This window comes from Cryptotermes secundus, unplaced genomic scaffold (genome assembly GCF_002891405.2).
Source record: "Cryptotermes secundus unplaced genomic scaffold, Csec_1.0 scaffold446, whole genome shotgun sequence".
Taxonomy (NCBI): domain Eukaryota; kingdom Metazoa; phylum Arthropoda; class Insecta; order Blattodea; family Kalotermitidae; genus Cryptotermes; species Cryptotermes secundus.
The window spans coordinates 2,025,170-2,048,226 of NW_019731271.1; the positions used below are offsets into that span (position 1 = coordinate 2,025,170).

At 41.7% G+C, this 23,057-nt stretch overlaps 1 protein-coding gene across 1 annotated transcript in view; it reads left to right on the plus strand.

Moving 5' to 3' along the window:
* LOC111866802 (acetylcholinesterase) overlaps nt 1-23,057 on the plus strand; it is a gene marked incomplete in the record, with an annotated part of 712,234 nt that overhangs the window by 66,729 nt on the left and 622,448 nt on the right. Inside the window, 1 exon segment of the mRNA XM_033752417.1 lies at nt 10,914-10,959.

Here is a 23,057-nt window from a genome sequence, read left to right on the forward strand (position 1 = left end):
GTGCATCTCGCCTATACGTCAGCACAGGGTGTGGTGTACACACTTTACTTAGCGTCATAAAATCTTAATCCGAACAACTATAAAGTATGCTGTATAAGGGGATTCATGATATTGTAAAGAGAGATTATTGAGTTGAAAGGGAGTGGTAACAGCACCATAGAGAAGATTGTATAATGAAGAGTTTAATAATTTCTCCCCTTCCTGGAGTATTATTAGAGTGATCAAGTTAAAGAGGATGAGACGGGAAGGGAGGGGCATACGACACATATGGAGGAGTATACTGCATTATTTTCGGCAGTTCTCGAAGTGAAGGAGAGCTCTGAATGTTCAGGTGTAGATTAGAGAGTAAGTCCGTTAGCATGGCCGCGCCATGCGGTTAGTCGCTGGCTTCCCACCGCGGCGGCCAGGGTTCGATCCCGGGTCTGGTCAAGTGGGATGTGTGGTGGACAATATGGCGCTGGGGCAGGTTTTCTCCGAGTACTTCGGTTTCCCCTGCCAGTCCTCATTCCACAAGTTGCTCTACAATCACCCTCACCTATCACCTGGGGCTGGTACAATAGGCCAGAAGTGGCCGCAGTACAAGGGACTTAGTCGCACCCCACTAGCATTAAAAAAAGTCCGTTAGCAGGTACTGCGGACACGGTAATGGACCGACATCTGCTGCGTATACTCTTGGGTACAAACAATCTTAATACACAACTTCAGACGTAATATTTGATATTCTGATAGTTTAAATCTTATATTGACGTTGTATAATTATCATTAATAAAGGGAAAGCTGGATCGCCTCTGTCGTCTAGTGGTCAGGATTCCTGGCAACATATGTAGAGGTCTCGAGTCCGATTTCTGGCGCTACCAGATTTTTCTGAGAAGTAGTGGTTCTGCAAAGGGGTCCACTCAGCCTCATGAGGATAATTGAAGAGTTCTTTCAAGGAAATAGCTGCTGCGGTCTATAAAACAGAGATTAATGTCCGTGGGGAGACGTTGCGCTGAACACGTGACACCCTCTATCCTCAAAATTTGGCACTAACTTCGCCAACAAGCCACGGTCGCTCGGCCAGTATAGTTCGCTTGCGGACTACAGGCCACGGAGTTTGTTTTGTTTATTGTTTTTAAAGGTAAAGTTGTCCATGTGCTTATTTAATTAAGCATCACACCATGAAGACATGTTGGGGAATGTAGGTATAGCTGCATCACTCTTAACCTCGTCACTAGAGGGAGGTGAGTTGTCAGCTGCACTCGCAACTGCTTTAGCCGCGGCGAAAGAGTTCTCGGTACTCATTGTATAGGAGGCTTAATGGACCTCAAGACCAGTCTGAACGTTGTGAAATAAAGAAAGGTGTATTGCCTGTGCTGGTCATCGAACTCCCGCCTTCCAGCTCGTATTCAGTCTCCATACCGCTTTAGCTATCTCGGCTCATTTAAGCCAAATTTTTAAACTCTTTACGATATACTCATATTTACAAGAGCCTAACAGTGACAACGCTTATATTTTTGTATTCTAAAGGAACTCTCCGTTTTGTCGAGTATCTAGCCCCATCTCGCAAATCTCATCCAATCATGTTTATTGCGGCTCTGTGGTACCCCATGGCGAATGCTCTCCTCTGAAGAAATTATATTCATGTTTCAATTCTGTATATGCTAAGGGAGGGAATTGGGATAGCGCAGTCTGTATAGCAACTGGCTACGGGCTGGGCGACCGAGGTGATGGATTTCGAGTTTCGGAAGGGGGCAAGATTTTTCTCTTCTTCACGTCGTCCAGACCGGTTCTGAGGTCCATGCGGCTTCCTATCCAATGGTTACCGGTTGCTCTTTCTCCTGGGTTAAAGCGGCCGGCGGGGTGAAGCTGACCACTCACCTCCAACTAGTGCCATTGTCAAGAATACTCTGGCCTATACATCCAGTTCGGTAGAGGCCTTGCGACGAGCTGATCACTCGGCCAAAGAGTCTTACCGTATGTGTAAGATCGAGAAAAACCGAAGTGAACGGAGTTCATGGAGATAGGCCTAGGCCCACTGGGGCTGTAGTGCCAAGGGAAACAGAAAAAAAAAAATACATCCGGTTCCCCATACGTGTTCAAGGCATTGTGCTTAATTAGTTAATCACAGGGACAACATTTTTAAAAGGTCACGGATTTCTCTCTTCGTCAGCACGTACAGATCGAGATGCCTCTGGCTCTCTCGTCTTGTGTAAAGATGGCAGAACGCGAAGTTAAGCAGTGGCTTCCAAATAGTACGACGGTTTACAGTGCGTGAAATTTTTCCGACACGTTCCCTTTTCATCTCAATGACGTGGTACTTACCCAAGGGAACTCCTTTACACTGCATTTCTTTTACATGAAGATGAACTCTTATACAGCTGAAATAGTTTAATTTTAAATTATAAAATTGTCTGCTACAGAAACAGATAACCTGGAAAGCAGGTACGTAGAGCTGACAGTAGCAGGTTCTAGAATGGAGGCTCTAGTATCAGTGAGCTTCATCAGCCGCTGAACAAACGTTTGGAACGTCTGTTTGTGCGGTTTTAAAATGGAAACAGTCTGCACTTTGCTATTGTTTGTGGACAAGTTTTATAGACCTGACATTCACAGCTGACCATTACAGCATTTAGCGTTTTGTTTGAATTAAACATAAATATAGTAAAACATTGAAATTATGACCAGTGTACTTAGTTCTCAAGCTTGCCCACAGGAGATTGTCGTGAATGGTACAGCAAGTAATTAAATAGCAAGGCATTACCAAGTTTGTTCAAAATGTCAGTATTGTATCTTTCTGCATATTTTTAGTAATTTACAATTCACAATTGTAAATTCCGATCACAGTGACCGCGCTGTCTAAGGCATGAATTGAATTCGCTCTTTAAAACCTGGGATCGTGGCTTCGAATCCCGCTCGAGGCATGGATGTATGTCTGCGTTTATTCTGTATTTGTGTAGGTAGAGGCATTGCGATGAGCTGATCCCTCGTCCAGGGAGTCCCACTTACTGTCTTATGATTAAGAAACTGAAGTGAAGGGAAGCGTTTCACGGATGCCCTATGCTCCGAAGTGGGAGAAAGAGGGAGAGAGAAATGTAAATGGGTTTTCCAGTCCAATACTTCAATTACCATGGGCCACTAGGAACATTTGTTAAAAATGTTATGTAGACAGGATGAATGGAGAAATGCCGACTTTGAGGTGCATTGAAACAAACTGTTTCATTTATGCATGGCATCTGTCTGCCGCATTTTAAATGAACGAACTTGGTCTGCGTGACAGGATGTACACTTCGATGACGTACCCTTAATAGACATTGTTTATCAGTGTTTTAGAAGTCAGTAGGTTTTATTGAAATCTAGTATAAAACATAACACACGTTTTATAGAAATCGCAGTAAATTTAATTTGATATATTTTTGTTTCAGGTTAATAGGTTATTTCCAATTTACATGATTTAGAGTACTGGTAATAATTAAAGCCAATGAAAACCCTGAATATTTATCTGATAACTTTTATAGTTTATGACACAGAGAACATTTATTAATATTTAATTACGTTTGAATATACAAAAAACAGTCTTCTCTATTGTATCGTATGGTAAGGGCGTGAAACCTTGCCTCTCACTACAAAAAGGGAACATTGATGCTATCTGAGAACAAGGAGATTAGGAGAATATTTGATCGAAGAAAGAGGAAGTAACAGTTACTTCATAAGGAGCTTCATGAGTTGTAGGACTAATCTATACCATGTTTTATTACGGCAGTAAAGTCAAGGAGGATGGGATAAGCAGGTCAGCATCATGCATTGAGGAAATGAGAAATGCATACAACATTTTGGTCGAAAAACCTGAGGGAAGGGCCATTTTAAGGCAGTAGGTGTGAAAGTCTGCAGTTGATTCATCGGAATCAGGATAAGGGTCAGTGTCTGGGCTCGATTCAGGTCTTTTCTCTGTGCAGTTCATTTGTTTGTTCCTTTCTTTCTATCTTTCTTATGTGGGTTTGTTACTGAATTGCTCTTGATTAAATACATGGCGATGCCACTTCTCTTTGGAGTTAAGTGGTCGAAAACAAAGCTGATTGCTTTTAATCCTACACTTCCACACGGGAATCGCTATTCTATAAAGAACGTTCAATGCAGATTCATTTTTAGGGTGAAGGTGATTTGTTTGTTTATGCTTAAATGAAAATACTCCTACTAAAAATGCTTATTCAGTAATTATATTTTGTTATTAAGTAATAAACTGTCCTGTGTCTGAAGGGTCAAGTTAAGGTTTGTATAGGTCTAACAGCGAATTGCTTAATGTTGCAAAGGAATGATTAATGGAGCACATTCTGCTATGTCCTCCGACACGTGCGGCGACGATGCTGATTTTCAGGGCTTGAAAAATACTGATCTTAATGCTCTTAGACGAACATGAATTCACAATACTTAACGTACGTTAACATTTATTAATTAATTTCAGTTCCTGTCGTATTGCTTTAATATATTAACAGTACATTCCAGCTATTGTTCTAATAACTCAGACCGGTGCAGTGCAGGAACGCGAAACTGGTTTCAATGCTTACGTAGAAATAACTAGATTAAGAGTTGAATTTAGCCCTTGATATTGTTACTGATTATTTTTGTGTAGAGAGTTGACTTTACATGCTCTCCAGCACATTGAGTGAAAGTATAGCGTTCTTTTCCTCGTACTGAGAATTTGGTGATGATGACGACGACGACGGTGGTAATAATAATAATTTCATTAAGTCATTTATTATTTATGCGCCGAGTCAAGAGCCTCAAGGCCAATTACAGACACAGCACAGTGTAGATACTGGTAATCACATCAAATACAAACGCAACATGAAGACAAATAAATTACTAGCAAGCACTGGAGAAAGAAAACACGTTAATACATAAAAAATGAGCGAACAAAAACAAAGACGAAGAGAAATACACAAAAAAACATAATGACCAAGAACTACGTAGCACAAGAACATTGGGATTATGAAAAAATATTATTAACAATTTTAGATAGAAGATTATGACTGGGGGAACCCACTACGATTGCAGATATCGAGATCTTTACCCACCACGCTGGCAGCACAGGCGCACCGAGCAGAAGGACAGTGTTTATTAGAGGGACAAACACCAAATACTGAGACGTCCCTAACATTGACAGTAGGAACACGAAGAATAATATTTTCCAAAAGGGTAATTCTGGATTTAAGACCAAGATAGACCTAAACAAACAAAAAAAATGCATCAAGGTGATGTATTTTTTACACAAAGAATGTAGACTTAATTTCTCTAAGACAAAAGTAAAACTATAAGGTACATGAGGGAAAAAAACGATAGAAACAGACGGACGCAAACTTCTGCTAGATGCGCTCAAGACTGCTGACGTTGGTAGACGTGATAGAATTCCAAGCTACCGAGACATATTCCAACTTGGACCTGACTAACGTAAAGTATAGTACATTCTCGTATAAACAATCCAGGGAGAAATATGATGTTGGTGGAGCGAATAAGATCTAACAGCTTTATGCATTCAAAAAATATGAAATCAACACATTCGTAAAAATAAAGTTTTGGAAAAAAAAACACCCAGATCCCTAATACTGCTGGTGCGTGTAATAGCACTGTGACGAAACTGTTACTCGTAACTCAGAAAAAATTGTTTTCCTGGTGTATGAGACAACACGCGTTTTAGCAGTATTAAGTCTCGTCGAATTAGCGGCGCCCAGTCGCTTACGGAGTTAATATCAGAATGGATTAAGAGGCAGCCATGTGGAGAGTTAATGACGGGATAATTTTGAGATCAGCAAAGATTAAAAAATTACAGTGGTTAGTAGAGTTACGTAGGTCATCAACAAATGCGTTGGAAAGGGAAGGCCTCAGAACAGAGCCTTGCGGCACGTAATAATAGTACTGGTAGTAGTAGTAGCAGTAGTAGTAGTAGTAGTACTGGCAGTAGTAGTACTGGTGGTGGTGGTAGTAGTAGTAGTAGTAGCAGTAGTAGTAGTAGTAGCGGTAGTAGCAGCAGCAGGTTCATAAATAATTAAATCCTTCCCAGTTACAGGGAATAATCAACAAATCCAACAGTATCCTAGAACAGGCGAACGCTGAATGTGTACAAAAGTAAAACTAGACGAATATATTTGGAATATTGGATGGCTGTACACAGGAGGGAGGGAGGGGCCGAATGATGAATAGATGGGCGAATGGATATGTGTAGTAGTCAGCCGGATGACTTTCATACCAGCAGCTAGTGCCAGCACCAGTAATTATTATCTGTGGTAGCCTGGCTGTAGAGGAAAATGGGAGGGTGCTGAGCCAGCCCCGAAACAGTAATTACTCGTGCATGCAGATGTCGCTAACGTCCTCTCTTTTTGGAGTAAAAGGGAGGGGGCTAGTGTAGGAGATAAATGGTGTAGACGGATTTTGCTTGTGGACTACCACTGGAGATGGTAAAAGAGAGTACAGATGAAGCCTGGACGAATCTAGAAAACGGAAGTAATTACATGGCATCCTGTAATCTTCAATCCTATTATTGCAATACGACGCTGACTCAAGATTTTTTTCTCTCTTTAAAAACAAACGTGTAGTTGAAAGGAACTCTTGGTTGGTTTGCAATTAAAGTACTGTTTAATATACGTTCTGTGTTGGCTTGTGTTAATGTTCCTCACAGCCAGTGAACTTACGAAGCTCTGCAAAAATAAACGGGATAATTTTCCAAGATGTTTTTCACGCACTAGTAAATCTAGTTCTCCATCCTTAGAAGAAAAAGAAAATCTAGAGACCCAAGATCTAGAGACGTTTCGACGGTTGCCAACGTAAAAGTAGAGTAATTAATTTTTGGCCTGTGTTTATTTTTTTATTATATCAGAGTTACGTTTGTCTACCCCACTCCACCGCTTTGAAGTCTTAGACAACTGACGCAATTTCATAAATTTTGTGTGAATGTCATGCCACATTAAGCCACATTACCTTGGCGCTTTTTAATTTGCTGTCATCTTTAATATCGGCATTACGTGTGACGACAGAATCTTCATAACGGACGTAGAAACTTGAAAGTGCTGTGAGGTAATAGGACTTTGAATTATACCGAAACCTTTGTCAAAGCATTTTCTTGCAGAACAACGAGCAATAAGTTTCCAGCCGCGCAGAATCTACATTCATCTCATGATTTAATGACGATAATTAATGAACCCTTAATCAGATATATACATTTTTGCATGGAGATAGATACAGGATGCTGAGGAAAATATTTGGACCGAAGAGAAATGAAGTGACGGGAGGTTGGAGAAAAGTGCATAATGAGGAGCGTCATAACTTACGTTTTCGCCAAATGTAATTAGAATGCACAATTCAAGAGGATGAGATGGGCAGGTCATATAGAACGAATGAAGGAGAGGAGGAATGCATATACGATATTGGTGGGAAACCCGGAAGGAAGGAGACCACTGGGATGGCCAAGACGTACGTGGGTGGACCATATTAAAATGGATCTTAAAGAGATAGGATTGGATGGTATGGATTGGATTAATCTGGCTCAGGATAGGGACCAGTGGAGGGCTGTTGTGAACACGGTAATGAACCTTTGGGTTCCATAAAATGCTGGGAAATTCTTGAGTAGCTGCACAATTGGCAGCTTCTCAAGAAGGACTCAGTTCCATGAGTGAGTGAGTGAGTGAGTGAGCATGGAGATAGATTCTTAATGCATCTACATAAGTCTACATGAATTTTTATGAGAGCTGGAAGCTCAGTCAGCATAGAAGTCTTCTCTTCTCTCTAGCGTCCAGACCAGCTCTGAGCTCTCACCCTCTATCTAGCAACATACACATACAGAGCCGAACTTATGGGAGGCATTTATGAAGTATGTCGTTCAGCTGCGCTTAAGCACCATGATATAAATACCAAGTTTCATTAAGACTGGTTCGGGCATTCAAAAATTGATGGGTGGGGGTGGAGTTCATAGAAACACAGATAGCATGATGATCTCATAGGCGTACTTTTATTTTTTTTTCAAAATAATGAAAATGGGTTAATAATACAAAATTAAAACGGTCCTGAGAGTGATTAAACAGCGTAGACTGACCTTGCTTGGTTCAGGATGGGTTCCAATGGTGGGCTCTTGTGAATATGGTAATGTTCCCTCGAATTTCATAAGGGCAGAGAATTTATTGACCAGCTGAACCACTGTAAGCATCTCAAGAAGTTGTTCCCTTGAGTTAATTCATCTGTCACTTGAGAGACATGGCAGCAATAATGAGAGACGAAATCACTACCGAAGTTGGGGAGCACCCAAATACTGATTCTTGTGTCTATCGTCTGCAGAGCTGCCTGTTTTCCCAGCGAACATTTCCTTCGTTTATTATAGGATTTAAACGAATCGGGAACACTGGAAAACAAGTTTTAAAAGCTGTTGGATTTTGTATAAGCGTAGCTTCTGTTATCCTTGGTACGTTCATCAGCCTGTTTGTCTGATGCTTCTCAGGAAATATATCTCAATGATATATCATGAACTCAATGAGACAAAGGAGGGACAGAAGTTGTGACGCATTGCTGTGAACTTTACTGGTCTGCGGAGGAGTTGGCCTTTACTTTGCTCCAGGGCTACGAAGTGTTGGAATGATGGGAAAATTTACAGTCGATGAAAGAATTCGGACCACTGTGGGGTCCATCATGCGTCCTCGATTTCACTAGGGACGTTCAAACAACCATGTTCTCAATTCTGCCAGCTGTTTTCTGCTTCCAGTTGGCACACACAACAATCACCGCGCCGACAGACCGACAGGTTAAAGTACACGTCGGTGAGGTTTCGGCAGATAACGGTACAACCTTGCTGCCTCCCGAGGAGAGCGAAGGTTTCCCGAAGGCTAAGAGAGCAGGACATGTAGATAATATCAGTATAGGCCTATAGGCAGGGGACAACTTCATCTTCGGTCTACTTAGCCATTCGCTGGTAAGCGATAATGGGGAAAATCAGTCACATGGTCACATAAATCAATCATCAGGAATGGTTTGAACTATCTGTTAACCTAGGCCCAAATGTTGCTAGGAGACAGGAAAGCATACATGTGTAAACGTAAACATTTTTTTTCTCTTAAAACCGCAGATCATAATGGAATCTATATTTGTATGTGAAAGGTCGATGTTTTTACAAAGAGGTCTTTTTTGGAGAACTAATGACTTCGAAATTGAGCTTCAAGTAAAGCATGAGGGAGGAACTATATTCTGCAGGTAAAACCAAAGTTAATATTGCCTTATCAGTTTCAAGGAAACGAGTAGAGCCCCCTGTTTCAAAATGTCGGCATTCGTTTACGGGTTTTGGCTGTGCTGTTATGCTTTCATTTTATACATGTCATGCAAATATCTCCTTAATATTTTTATGCGTGTGATGAGCTCTGTCCTAACACAGTTCATGCCTTTTCATACTCTTTTAGTTTCAAACTGGGCTACTCTGTGCTTTTCAGAATTGTTATGAATCCTAAGATCTTTGCTCCCAAATTTATGGAATCAGATACACGTAATACACGATAATTATGAACTGTGGGTTAGGAAGTGGAAACACTACCTGTTCTAAGGATATATGCCGAAAGAGCCGACTCTCTTTGCCCAGGCTTCGCTTCACACTGTCGTGAAACGCAATGTTAAATATGGGAAATTATTTTACACGCGATATTGGGTAGGTTTGTAGTGTTTTCAACAACGCATTGAGTTAGCTATAACAAGTCGTATGACGAGCAATAGAAATAGCAAGCTATTGTTTTAATTCACAATAACACACGAACCTCTGTCCTAAAACGATTTGGGTCTACATAATTTAAGAACAAATAGTCCTGTGCATATCCAGAACAAGATGTGTTCAGCTGTGCAGGCATTTGAAATTAAAATGCAATTATTGACTTATAAAACCGGATGATGTTAAAAATGTACACAGTTTTATATATAGTTATTTACAGTACATAAAAAGGTTAATAATTATCAATTACTCTTATACGTTCCAAAATTGATCAGTGTGATGTACAAAAGCACCAGCTTAATACAGAACTTGAGACTTTGAATTCATGCGGTCATTTCTGTTACATAAACGATCATGTTATCGTCGAAGAAAATGTTTCGGTGATATGAGTGTATCATTTATTCCAAGTAATTTCTACTCCGTGGTAAAATGTTCTTTTATTACAAGTGCAATTAGTATGAAATTCGCATCTATGTGCTGTGAAGCTGATAGCAGTACGCTATATACTTAGATTCTTTATGGGTGCACATTCTTAATAAACACTTTGCCAATAATTTTTCCAAGTTCATGGATATTTTTTTTTTTTCTGTGGCGCTACAGCCCCAATTTGGGCCTAGGCCTACCTCCATGAAACTCTCCGTTTCACTTCGGTTTACTAGATCTTACACATTCGGTAGGACTCCTTGGGCGAGTGATCAGCTCGTCGCAAGGCCCCTACCTGTAGACAAACACAGAAAAACGCACACAAACATCCATGCCCTGAGTGGGATTCGAACCCACGATCTCGGTTTCCGAGCGAGCGAAGACAGTGCATGCCTTAGACCGCTCGGCTACCGTGACCGGCTAAGTTCATGGATATACCTTACATAATTTCTCCCTGTTCATCTCCCGGAGAGCATTAATTTGTACCTGCAACAGACAGGCAACAAACCTTTGAGGACAGTACGTTCGCAAAGAATGCACTGTGTTTGGAAAATATCCACCTTTTCCCCACGTTTCTCTCTCTTAGAAGTTCCTTCACTTTTCTCGGCGTCTATTCATGTTTGTAAATACAAACGCTTAGTACAGTTATAAGATATTTTCCGAGGGTTTCCCGTGTTTTGTAACTTACTGTCTGAATTCAGATTTCTGAAAATCCTATAAAAAATTAAATACATCCACTTATAAACATCATGAACTTCTCCTATTTACATAGTTTAACATGTTCCAGGTGAGTGGACTTTGGACCTCAGACGTTTTCAGGGCTGTTAAACTAAAAGGTAAGAGGACTTCTGACCACATAATTATGAATTTGTCGTGAAGCAGTTAAGATCTAAAAGTTTATGACTATGGATAATGTCCAAAAACATATTACTTGCTGTCGTGAAGCATTTTACATACGTTACTTATTTTATTACAGGCTGTAAATAGAGTATATAGAATTCTGTTTCGGATGGGACGATTTCCATGCCGTGAGGCCATGTCATGAACAGTGTCCATACGCCTGTACGTGTCCCCTCGGTATGTGACGAAGTGTAAACAACGAGTGTCTGTCATTGTCCATTCTAGTCCAACTTCAGTTCTCTGTAATAAAACTGTTATGGTTCCCCTTGAGATTATAGTAACACTATTTGACGACAGATCGCAGCACGCCCTGGTTGCAGGTAGTGCTGACTGCCGGTAAATGGATCTGCCAACAGTGATCTCCCTGTCATCAGCTGTATTTTTTCATAGAAATGTTTATTTACAAGACCTTCATTAAACCAGTAGTTTCATATTATGGATCTTATGGTTGGAGTGTGAGGACGTGAATGTGGATCAGTTGGTGGAATGAAAATTTGCAAAGAAACTGAAATAATCGGATGTAGCCTACCGCAATACAACTTTATCCACAACACACCCCAAATGGTCTGATTTGGATAGAACCCGGGCCGCCGTGATAGGAAGCCGGCAGCTAACTGCTTGAACCATGAGATTTATCTAAGATACTACAATAAAGCGTTACATATTTATCATCAAAAGCTTACAAATGTATATGTTCCGTTTGACAATGTTCTGTTAGCACCGTGACGCCGAGTGCTGATCGCCTTATGCATTAAACACTTCCCAGTAAATTAGAGCATTAGATGTAAATAACTTCATGCCTTATTGTTTTTCTCTTCTTGCTCCCATTTTGGAGTACAGGACTGATTTCTCAGTTTCATGATCATTTTTACAGACGGCAGGACTCCTTGGAGGGGTGATTAGCTCGTCCTAAGGCCTGTACCTAAACACAGGACAACACAAACGCAGAATAAACGCATACACACACCAAACATCCATGCCCTGAGTGGAATTCGAACCCACGATCCCGGCTTCCGAGCGAGCGAAGACAGTACATGTCTTAGACCGCTCGGCTACCGTGGCCGACTTCATTCACTATGGTCACCTAATAACCGAATGGCGGAGGTGAAACTGAGGAAACTAAAAAGGCTGAGGGATTGAAACATTAATGTATGAGGAGTTCATACCAGCGGAAGATGTTTCGGAAGACAAATGGACCAGGAGTTTTTGTTTTTGCTTACAAACACCTGGAAATCTCCAGTCTCTGAGTTTTCAACGTATATTACTTCTGATCGCATTATTGTGCCTTTAGCCGATTTTTACTCAGTTACCTAACGAAAGGAAAACATTTCAGAGCGCCCATAACTGGGTCAATTCCATCATGTATCATACCGGAAACTCAAGCCGAAGACTTCGGACTTCCACATCAGTTTAAAGCGTTACCATTAACGTCGTAGAACTGTGCGTGTACATGAGCTGTGTGGTTTCGTGTTTCGGGATCAGTCGGCGTTGAACGTTGAGGGGTTTTAAACGTTTCAGCAAACCCTTGGAACCTTACCGTCTTCAGGTATAGTGGCTTTGAGAGCAGTTTAATACCTCTTATAGAGCTTTGTAGAAGCTTCTAACCCCACCTACCCCACGAGTAATTAGGCCTGGATATGAGAACTGCAAGGTTTACCGCAACTTTAGAAAGTCCTCAGTATTCGGGGCACCTAGTCCTGAACTCACACTATTATTATTATTATTATATTTCAGCATCTTGTTGTATTGAAAGATCATTGTAATCTTCCGTCTATATTTGCAACAGTACCAACATAGATTTAGATAACACTAATCAACATCTAGCCGGTCACGGTAGCCGAGCGGTCTGAGACATGTACTGTCTCCGCTCGCTCAAAAGCCGGGATCGTGGTTTTGAATCCCACACAATGAATGGATGTTTGGTGTGTGTGTGTGTGTGTATGTGTGTATGTGTATGCATTTATTCTGTGTCTGTGTTGTACTGTGTTTATGTAGAGGCCTTGCGACGAGCTGATCACCCGCCCAAGGAGTCCTACCGTCTGTAAAAATGATCAGTGAAACTGACAAATCAGCCCTGTACTCCAAAGTTGGAGCGAGAGGAAGAAAAAAATTCAGCATTTAATTCACTAAAATGTTCGCCAAAACGTTTAAAGTCATACATTAAACTCCGGCTGCGAAAACACAAGTACGCGAATTGTGAATGAGTTTTTTTTTGCATATTATTACAAAGAACGTTGAGTCTTGGGTTATGTATAATGATGCTGTTTCCACTTAAGAATTTATAGGAAGTCAAATATGATGGGAAAGTGGCAAATACGAGGTTGGTAAGAGTTTAAAGGGAAACGGTCGTGGATTTTTCTTGTTACTTGCTCGGCAGTCCCGATATTTATTCAGATTGATGAGTTATTGTGAAGTTATACGAGGGAGAATGAGTAAATTCGTGACAAATAGATAAAAAAAATATAAAGCATGTAATATTCGAAAGTGAAAAAAAAAAACATGTATTTCTCGACATATCCTCCACCAACATTGTTACACTTGTCCTGTCGCTTTACCAGTGCGTCGAAAATCGCAGGATGCAAGTTTTTGTTTGCTGTCTCAGGCTCTTCCGCACATCCGTTTCGACCTCTTCGTCATCAACGAAGCGTTTGCCGCCAAGGTGAGTTTTAGCGGATCACACAGACGGAAGTCACTAGGGGCCAAGTCCGGGCTGTAAGGTGGATGTTCAAGAAGTTTTCTTTGTAGTTCTTGAATCCTCTCCTGGGTCGCTCGGGCTTTGCTGTCTGGCGTTGTCATGATGAAGCAGTACCCCTCTTGCCAATTGGCGTGGCCGTTTTCTGCGAATTGCATCCAGCATCTTCAACAGAACTTCACGATACGATGCAAAATTCATATTTTTACCACGATTCTGAAAATGGGCTGACAGTACTCCCTGAGAATCACAAAACGCGGCAAGCATAACCTTCCCAGCTGATGACGTAACGAGAAAGTGAAGTGGGATATTTCAGTTGCATACAAGTGCACACTGATTCAGGTTGGTAGTGATGCACCCATGATTTGTCCCCAGTAACAATTCTGTTAAGGATATGTTCTCCTTGATCTGCATACCGTAGGAGTGTTGGAAGGACAGATCCATTCGGTTAATTTTATCTCGATCCTTCAGTTCTCTGGGCACCCACCGTGCGCACACTTCAAATAACCATGCATTACTCTGATTGCTAAACCATGGGAACACCCTACTCCGAGGAAATCCGAGATCTGAGTCATGGAATCTAAACCTGTACTTATACTGTTCCGCTGGAAATGCTAAAAAGCGGTTCCAGATTTGATGTTTGTAGAGTGACACGTGGTACACATATAGAATTCATTACTTTGTGTGAAAATGGCATGACGTTTGTGTTCTTATATGCAATAAAACATTTTTGATAATTTTTCTTCTCTAGTTTATCTTTAATTAAATTGCCATACACCATTACTTTGTGGAAATCGTGTATTTAACTTTTTAAAATCAGATGGTTGTATATATACCACATGATTTCACATACGTACCTCTGAATTCTGCCAGCCTATTGTATTTGCGTGTTTTATATTTTTTCGTAATAAACAGCATTTTCCCCTAAATATCATATCCAATTGATCTATGTAGCGGAGACGTAATGTGTTTCGTATGTAGATGGGTTCGAATACCGTCACCATAGCCCTACAAGTCGTAGGCACCGACAAGTAGGAAACCCAATGTCTTGGGGTATAACTGGGTCATTCTGTTCCTGGCCCTCCAGGCTGGGGGAGACAGTAAACCGTCCTGTGGGACTCGGACATAAGAATGACTGTGCTGGCGAATACCAGCAGCAATTGTAAACGACCGACCTATTCTCTTGTCATAGTGGATGTTACATAAGGACTATGACCACAAGTGCTCAGTTGGAAACAAATTTTGGTCATGAGTCTCAAGGGGCTTGTCACCGAGAACTGATTGAGGTAAACCTCCAGTCGTAAAATAACTCTGAGTAGACTTTAAAGAGTTAAACATGATCTGACCTAGGAGGTTTCCAGTATCGTATTAGAAATATTAATACCAAGGTATCAAAAAATGTAGAAGACGCACTGGGTAGATAAATGTCTAGTGTTAGGCCGCGCCATAGGTGAAGCGGCTAGTCGCTGGCTTCCCACCGCGGCGGCCCGGATTCGATCCCGGGTCTGGTCAAGTAGGATTAGTGGTGGACAAAGTGGCACTGGGGCAGGTTTCCTCCGAGTACTTCGGTTTCCCCTGCCAATCTTCATTCCACCAATTGCTCCACAATCACCCTCGCCTATCATCTGGGGCTGGTACAATAAGCCAGAAGTGGCCGCAGTACAAGGGACAGTCCCACCCCACTAGCAATAAAAGAAGTCTACTGTCCACGCGTATGAATCCCTATATAATACTATACGGGGAACTTACCATTAAAGCTCTTAACGGAACTTCTTCAGACAAATCGAACAACGAGCAAGGTTTACTAGATTCATTCATACAGGCTCGGGAATGAAATATCATCACGTAAGAAAGGCCGCGCAGTTGTATGCTGCTGTATGCAGCGGCCGAATGGTTCATACAGGAAGAACAGATCCGTTATATTTCGTGGACGGATGGTGTATGATTGTAACAGCTTTCGACGTGTAGGCTATGAGTCTTCTAGAACCTGATTAACTGAAAGTTGCAATGCAGGGGATAGTGCCTGAGCTTCGTATTAGGCAATTTCTGGGTTGAAATGTGGATCCGAAGGCCAGATATTCTGTGTGACAATATTCGTGCTCCTGCCCTGCTTCTACAGGAAATTCAGGGGTAACATATCATATTCCTTCCACAGCCGTTAGTATTCATCGTTCGCTGAAAAATCCTATAATTGGATTCTATGTAAACTAAGCTGCTGAGCTTCGTTAATTAAACCATAAAGCACATAGAAATGAATACTACTTGATTGAATTTTTGTCTTTGTCTATTCCGTTCAAATGTAATTTACCCTTCAGTCCTATAAATCATCCGGGGCACGCAGTACCGTCGTTGGTTGAGTCACTATGCTTCAAGCCGCAAGGACGCAGCTTCGAATCCCGATGAAGTGAATTTCCTTTCAATTTACCTAAACCTTCCAGCCGCATTATGACCCTGGGTTCGACTAAGCCTCTAACAGAAGTGAGTACCATGAATCTTCGTTGGGGGTAAAAGGCGGCCGGCGCATAAGGCTGACAACATTACCGAAATCTTTGATCCGATTTTTTAGAGAAAACGTGGGAGCCTCGACGTCTCACAACCTTGTAGGCCTTCACGGCCTGTTGCAAGGATAGCTTTACGTTTTCTATCTCAGTCATCCACTTACTATAACTTTCCCACCTCATGACTCAAAGTACGCGGGTTCAAACCCAGCGGAAGTCGTGGAATTTTTAAGGGCTGAAAAATTCAGGGAACAAGTCCATTGGGAGGGACTTTAAGCCGTGGGTCCCATGTCGTAGATTTACGACACGTAAAAGATCCTCATGTCTGTAGGAGACCTCTGAGCAAAATTAGGCAAAANTAATTTGGTGTACCCCTTGACACTTCTTAATATTAATTTTCGTTGCGTGGTATTTACTTATATTACTGTTCCTTCTTAAAATAAATTCCATCATTATAGGTATATGGGAACCGTCGTCTCTTTATTTAGCTCTGTCTGATCTTATATTTATCGTATTGTCACGTATTGGGCGTATAACGCGACAATTAAATTCACGCCGTATTTGATGTAGCGAATTTTATTTCACATTCGCACTTACAATCTGACAATTACTGCTATCTGCAGTATCACAAATACTACACTCCAAATGCCAGGATACAACTGACTGGTTGCTGGCTAACTCGGAGGTAGCTCGAGGACTAACTCGGAGGTAGCTCCAGGACTGACTGTGAATAGCCTTCGCTGCGCCTCATGTAGCCTCGATCGGACAATACAGAAAACGGCCACGTAATAAGCACCCTTGTTGCCTGGCGCTGTGTTGCTAGTAACGCTAGCGGTAGTAATCGCTGTTACCACCGTCGTCTCTCGCAATCCTGTTTACCCGTGCTGCCCTTGGTGACGTCATCGCTGTTGACTCGCTTTGCATAGCGACAAGGATGCTAGGACTCGGCTAACTTCGGCTCACTTCGGCTTCGCTCGGCGCATCACGGCTGGCGGGGGTGGGGGAGGGGCGTCATCCATGGCTCAACATGTCACAGTATTAATGTTATGTTTATTATCTTCACAGTTCTTGAAACTGATGCATTTCGTTGTCTACACCGAAGTTAACTTAATAAGAAATGTTGCTTTAGATATAACTAAATTGCGAATATTTAACAATTAATTTAAAAAATTATTTTGCAGGCGATTGGATACTTTACTAAACATCATCAGTCTAGTTTCTTTTATTGAATTTTAGTATTAAGCGGTTTACTGAGAGTTTGTAATGTAACGAGGAACTTGTATGGATCACTCCCCTCCATGCCCTCCCTGTATACATATTCTTGGATGAAGCGCCCTTCCCCCCTGATTTACGTTGAGACCGTATACACGCAGCCTGAGGGCACTCTTGTTAGTCTCATGTAACTTGAATTTTACTAGCAACAAGGAAACAAGCAACGTGGTGTATCTGTATGTTTCTCTTCCAGCAGTAGGTACTGAGGGACTTAGATCAAGACGAATTATATATATATATATATATATATATATAGTTGCCTGGTTTGCCACTTGAGCTGGAGNCCATATTTTTATTTATTTATTTATTTATAAATAATATACTTCGTGACGCCGGTCACGGTAGCCGAGCGGTCTAAGGCATGCACTGTCTTCGCTCGCTTGGAAACCGGGATCGTGGGTTCGAATCTCACTCAGGGCATGGATGTTTAGTTTGTGTGTGTGCGTTTTTCTGTGTTTGTGTACAGGTAGAGGCCTTGCGACGAGCTGATCACCCGCGCAAGGAGTCCTACCGCATGTGTAAGAGCTAGAAAGACCGAAGTGAACGGAGAAGTTCGTAGAGTTAGGCCTAGGCCCACTGGGGCTGTAGTGCCAAGGGGAAAAAATACTTCGCGACAGTCAGTAGCTCGGATTATAGAGAGTAAAATGTTGGGATGATTAAAGAATGATTGCTTGTAAGGGTTTCAGAAGAAAGCGATCGTGACCCATTTCACGGCACTATTCCTGCATTCGCCTGGAGGGACTGGTCATGACTGCGGAGACCCTCAGAATTGCCTGCATCTCAGCCGAGATTCGAAGCGACTACCTCTTGAATAAAATTCAGAGGCATTGCCGCCTGAATCACCTTCCTAGTTCTGTTGTTATAGTTCATAGTAAATTTAATTGATATATCAGAGAGAGGTAATAATTTATTTTTGATTTTTAGATTTGTAGGTAATTTGACTGAAGTAAAGGTATAGGTAAAGTTGTCTCTGTGCGTAATCAATGATTTAAGGACCACGCCATGAAAACATGTGGGAGAGTGAAGCTATATCTCTACAGTACTGGACCTCGGCACTAGATGGAGGTGAGCGGTCAATTTCACGCCCCAGTCACTTTACTCTCTGGGATAGAGTCCCCAGTACCCATTGTATAGGAGACTGGTTGGGCCCCAGAGCCGGTCTGGACGTTATGGAGTAGAGAAAAATGTCTTTCCTCTACTAGGAATCCGCCGATCATGGTAGCCACGCGGTCTAAAGCATGAACTGTCTTCGCTCGCTCGAACACTGGATCATGGGTTCGAATTCCACTCATAGCATGGATGTATGTCTGCGTTTATTGTGTGTGTTGTCCTGTATTGGTAGCTCCCTTGAGACGGGCTGATCCCCCGTCCAAGGAGTCCTACCGACTTTCTAAAATTAAGAAACTGAAGTGAAACCAAACGTTTCACGGATACCCTATGCTCCAAATGGGAGCAACAGGAAGAAAGAAGAAGAATATGAATCGAACCCCGGCTCCATTTATTTGACTAAGCTTTTAAAAAAAAAAAACAAAAACAAAATTAATGTTATATAAGCGTGAAATGGAATAGGAGGGTGATAATGCATGATGAGCAAGTAGGAACTTAGAATGAGAGAGTCTTACTTGAAAATACAGTTGTGGTAATCGCCCCCAGAGGCAACAAAACCACGACATAATTCAATCCTCGTGGCCGAGTTTCGAAATGGTAACCACCCGAATTACCAGCAACAGTGACCTTGCAGGCTTTGAAACAAGAGTGACGGAAGTTGTCATGTTTGCGTCACTAACATTATGATGCTGTTTTCAGTCTTTCAGCACTGTGTTAATGTTTGTGGTTAAATGTTCGCTTCCTTCACATTACCTAAGAAAGGCATAATAAGAAACTCAGAGAGAAGTATCTAAGTAAACCTGAAGAGAAGAGGTAACTTCGGATAAGAAATTGTGCTCGTAGATGCGAAGATGATATTAAGATGTATGTAGGGAGAATAAAAAGAGCCAGGATAGCGGATTCGGTATGGTGACTGAGTACGGGCTGGACGACCAAGGAGTCGGAGTTTGAATTCCGGTGGAGGCAAGAATTTTCACTTCTCTATTCGTCCAGACGGGCTCTGGGGTCCACCCAGCCTCCTATCCAATGGGTACTGGGGGCACTTTCCCCAGGGGTAAAGCGGCCGGGTCGTGAAGATTACCACTCATCAACTAGTGCCGAGGTCAAGAAAACCTGTATCTAGTCATCAAATCCCCCATACACCTTAGTGCTTAATTAGTTAAGCACAGGGACAACTTCACATTCAAATGAAGTGTAAGGGAGCAAAGAAAAATGATCTGGCTTAGGGCAGAATCCAGTGACAGGCTTTTGTTTTAAACATGGCAATGGATTTCGGGCAGCATAAAAGACGGCAGATTTCATGAGTATCTGAGATACTGTCAGCTTGTGAAGAAGGACTATGTCCCATGGAGTTAGAATCACTTAATTTTAAGCGAAAGGACGGCACGTAAAAGTCCTCGAATGTTCAATGAAGAAGTTGTTACATTACGCTAGAAATAGTTGAGTCTGCCGGACGCTGTAGTACCAGCATGCCCGTATTATCGATTTGTGCAGCAACGCTGTAGGTAGACTTTCTCTTTCTCTCTCTTCGCCCTAGTGGCTTAGAACATACCCTCTCTTTCTTTCTTCCCTTTACCCCATGATATCTGGGTCAGCCACGACGATGGCCGCATAGCAGAACACCGGCAGCAACCCACCAATAACCCCCGCCCCACCCCCTAGCATATACACTTCTCTTTTCCATCCGCTTCATCTCTTTTTTCACAGGAAAAACCACCCAACTCCATCCGATATATTGCCGAAAGAGTATTGTTATCCGAGCGAAAGTTAACGCTCAGGAGTAATAGTCTACAAGTTTGAATTATATTAATAATATAAACTACTAACTTAAAATGAGGCACTTGTGCTTTCGCGCCTTTCGTTGGATTGAACATGGAATTCGTCAGTTGCACTGGAAATAAGCTATATTCTCTCACCTGTTTAGCATAATCAACCCAACATTTTTAGTAAAAATGTTACGGCGAGCGTGTGTTTACCCAAGGAGGGGAAGGATTTATATCGGATTGTTATGTTGTAGGTTAACTCCTTACATACCGATTGTTCTACTTAAACGAGGAGTTCCGAAAATAATTTATGGCATCTCCTTTTTAGCCTACTTCCCTCATTTTGAAAAAATTAAAAATAGGCTAATGCGATCTCCGTGCTGTCTGCTTGCCTGTGTATCCCACTATTAGCTTTTGAATGCATGAACCAATTGTTACGAAACTTGGTACATACGTTACGGCACATGATTCCATCTCAACGGAGCACTTAATAGAGCCCTCCCATCTGTATGTGTGCCTGTATGTGTATACTTCCTGCCGTTGCTAGGCAACGCTCGGTAAAATGTATCCATTTCATTGCTAGAGAGCGGCTCAATGAAGACGTTCCCACGTCAGTGAATACACTCAAAAATAGAAGAATTGTTGGACACGTGTGTCTTCCTGTGTATCCCCCTATCGAAGCCAGGTCACAACTCAGTAAAGACGTTTCTGCGGCAACAAAGAATTGGCATCGTTTTCTTTGCGGTACATTTCATGTCAAAGGAAAGTATGGTATTGGCTTTTCCCATAACTTTTTGTTTCTTCATAATATTCAGAAAGCAGGCTGAATAATCCTTCTTTCATATGCCCATGATAGAGTACAATTTTCCTTCTTCAGGAGTCACATATTGCTTAGCTTTAAGTGCTAAAATATGGTGGGAGAAGTTTCTTCCACTGATCTTATGGAGCATAACATATATTCAGACTAGAAGAGCTGTTGTCTTTAAGCGAGATACTTTCGGTGTGTAGGGAAAATTGTTAAGGACAGGCCTACTGAACGACCGAACATAACCTTATTCGTAATCGGGAGGTTCCAGGTTTCATTCCTACCTCTGAATCAGGCTATCGTGACTTGATTGTTTAGGTTAGTCGGTCCCTTCAAGTGAATTCCGTGATTATACCTGACGAAGATCAGGACTGCTTCCTTTCCATTCTATCCGGTTCAATTTTCGCGTCACTTGGCGTTAAGTGGCCTTTGAAATTGATGATGTGTTATTAAGTAATCTAGTGTTCAACAGCACACATGCTTCAAGACGCACACGCAAGCACACAGATCAGTAAAAGCACCTTAAAATTTGAATTCACGAAGTAAGTTCTCCTGTTGGTCTTCTTCTGTTAAAGGTAGGCAGTACCTTCTAGTTATGTCGACCCGCCAAACTGTTGTGCCGGAGAAGTTGCCGAATGCTACATGCGAGGCGTTCCGTTCAAAGTCTCATGCGAGACTAATGAAAAGTATTGGAATCGACAGAGCGGTTACACGTATTAAGAAAAACGTATTTTAGTCTTAATAGTATAATAATAATACATGAAAGTCCATTAACAAATTAAGAACTGATAAAATCTCGAGTTATCAGACGTGTCAGTTGGTAAAAATTAACGGATATTACAGGAACAAGCTCTCTCCCTATCATCAGTGTCTGATGATGGGGATAGAGATGGTCCCTGAAACGGAGGTATTTTTAACCAACTGACACTTCTGAAAATCTGCAATTTTATCGAATTTAGCCCCATGAAACTTTTGGAAAGGAATAGAAGAGCTATTTGTAGAAACCGACCCTGAATTATCTTCATTTTATTTATTACCTGTGTATTCAAGAAAATAATTGGTCATATTTCGAAAAAAAGTACAATTTGTATATAATAATTAGTAAAGTAAAAGTATCCCTGTAACAGGCCGTGGAGGCCCATAGGGCTGTGAGACGTTGAGGTTCCCACATTTTCTAGACAATCGGCTCACAGATGGCGGCAAGGCTGTCAGCCCTACGCGCCGGCCGCCCTTTACCCCCAAGAACATTCCAAGAATATTCATAGCATTCTTTTCTGTTAGAGTCTGGGTCGACCTCAGGGCCATAGTGCGGCCGGAATGATTAGGTCAATTGAAAAAAAAATCCAATGACCTCATCGGGATTTGAACCCGCGACCTTCCGTCTTGTAGCATAGTGTCTCAACCAACTACGCTACCGCGTGCCCCCGTATAATAATTAGAATGATTAGACTATACTAAATAAGGATATTGAACGTTCTTAAACACTTTACTACAAATTGTGCAAGTTGACCTCAGTCCAAGGGCTTCTGATTTTTTGTTTAGCACAAAATCCTTTAACCAGGTATCAGTAAAATTGCTTACGTTTGTCTGTAAACAAGTATGAACCTTTGTATGCTTCGCACGCGACATCTCATTAAAAGGCAATGGCTCTCTCTTGGTGTGAAGTTTTATGGAACTTGAACCCTCTCCCGTTATCTCCCTAAGATGTAATGTTAATTATCCATTCCTATAAAAATGTTCTAAAGGAAAGGGGTAAGATAAGAGAAGGTTACCTGATTCTGAGCTTAAGAACTACAGCAGGAATACGTATAGGATAATGGAGAATCAGGTGCACACATTATTAGCGTCGGAACTAGATGTAGGTAAGTGGTCATATTCACGTCCAGCGCAGGTT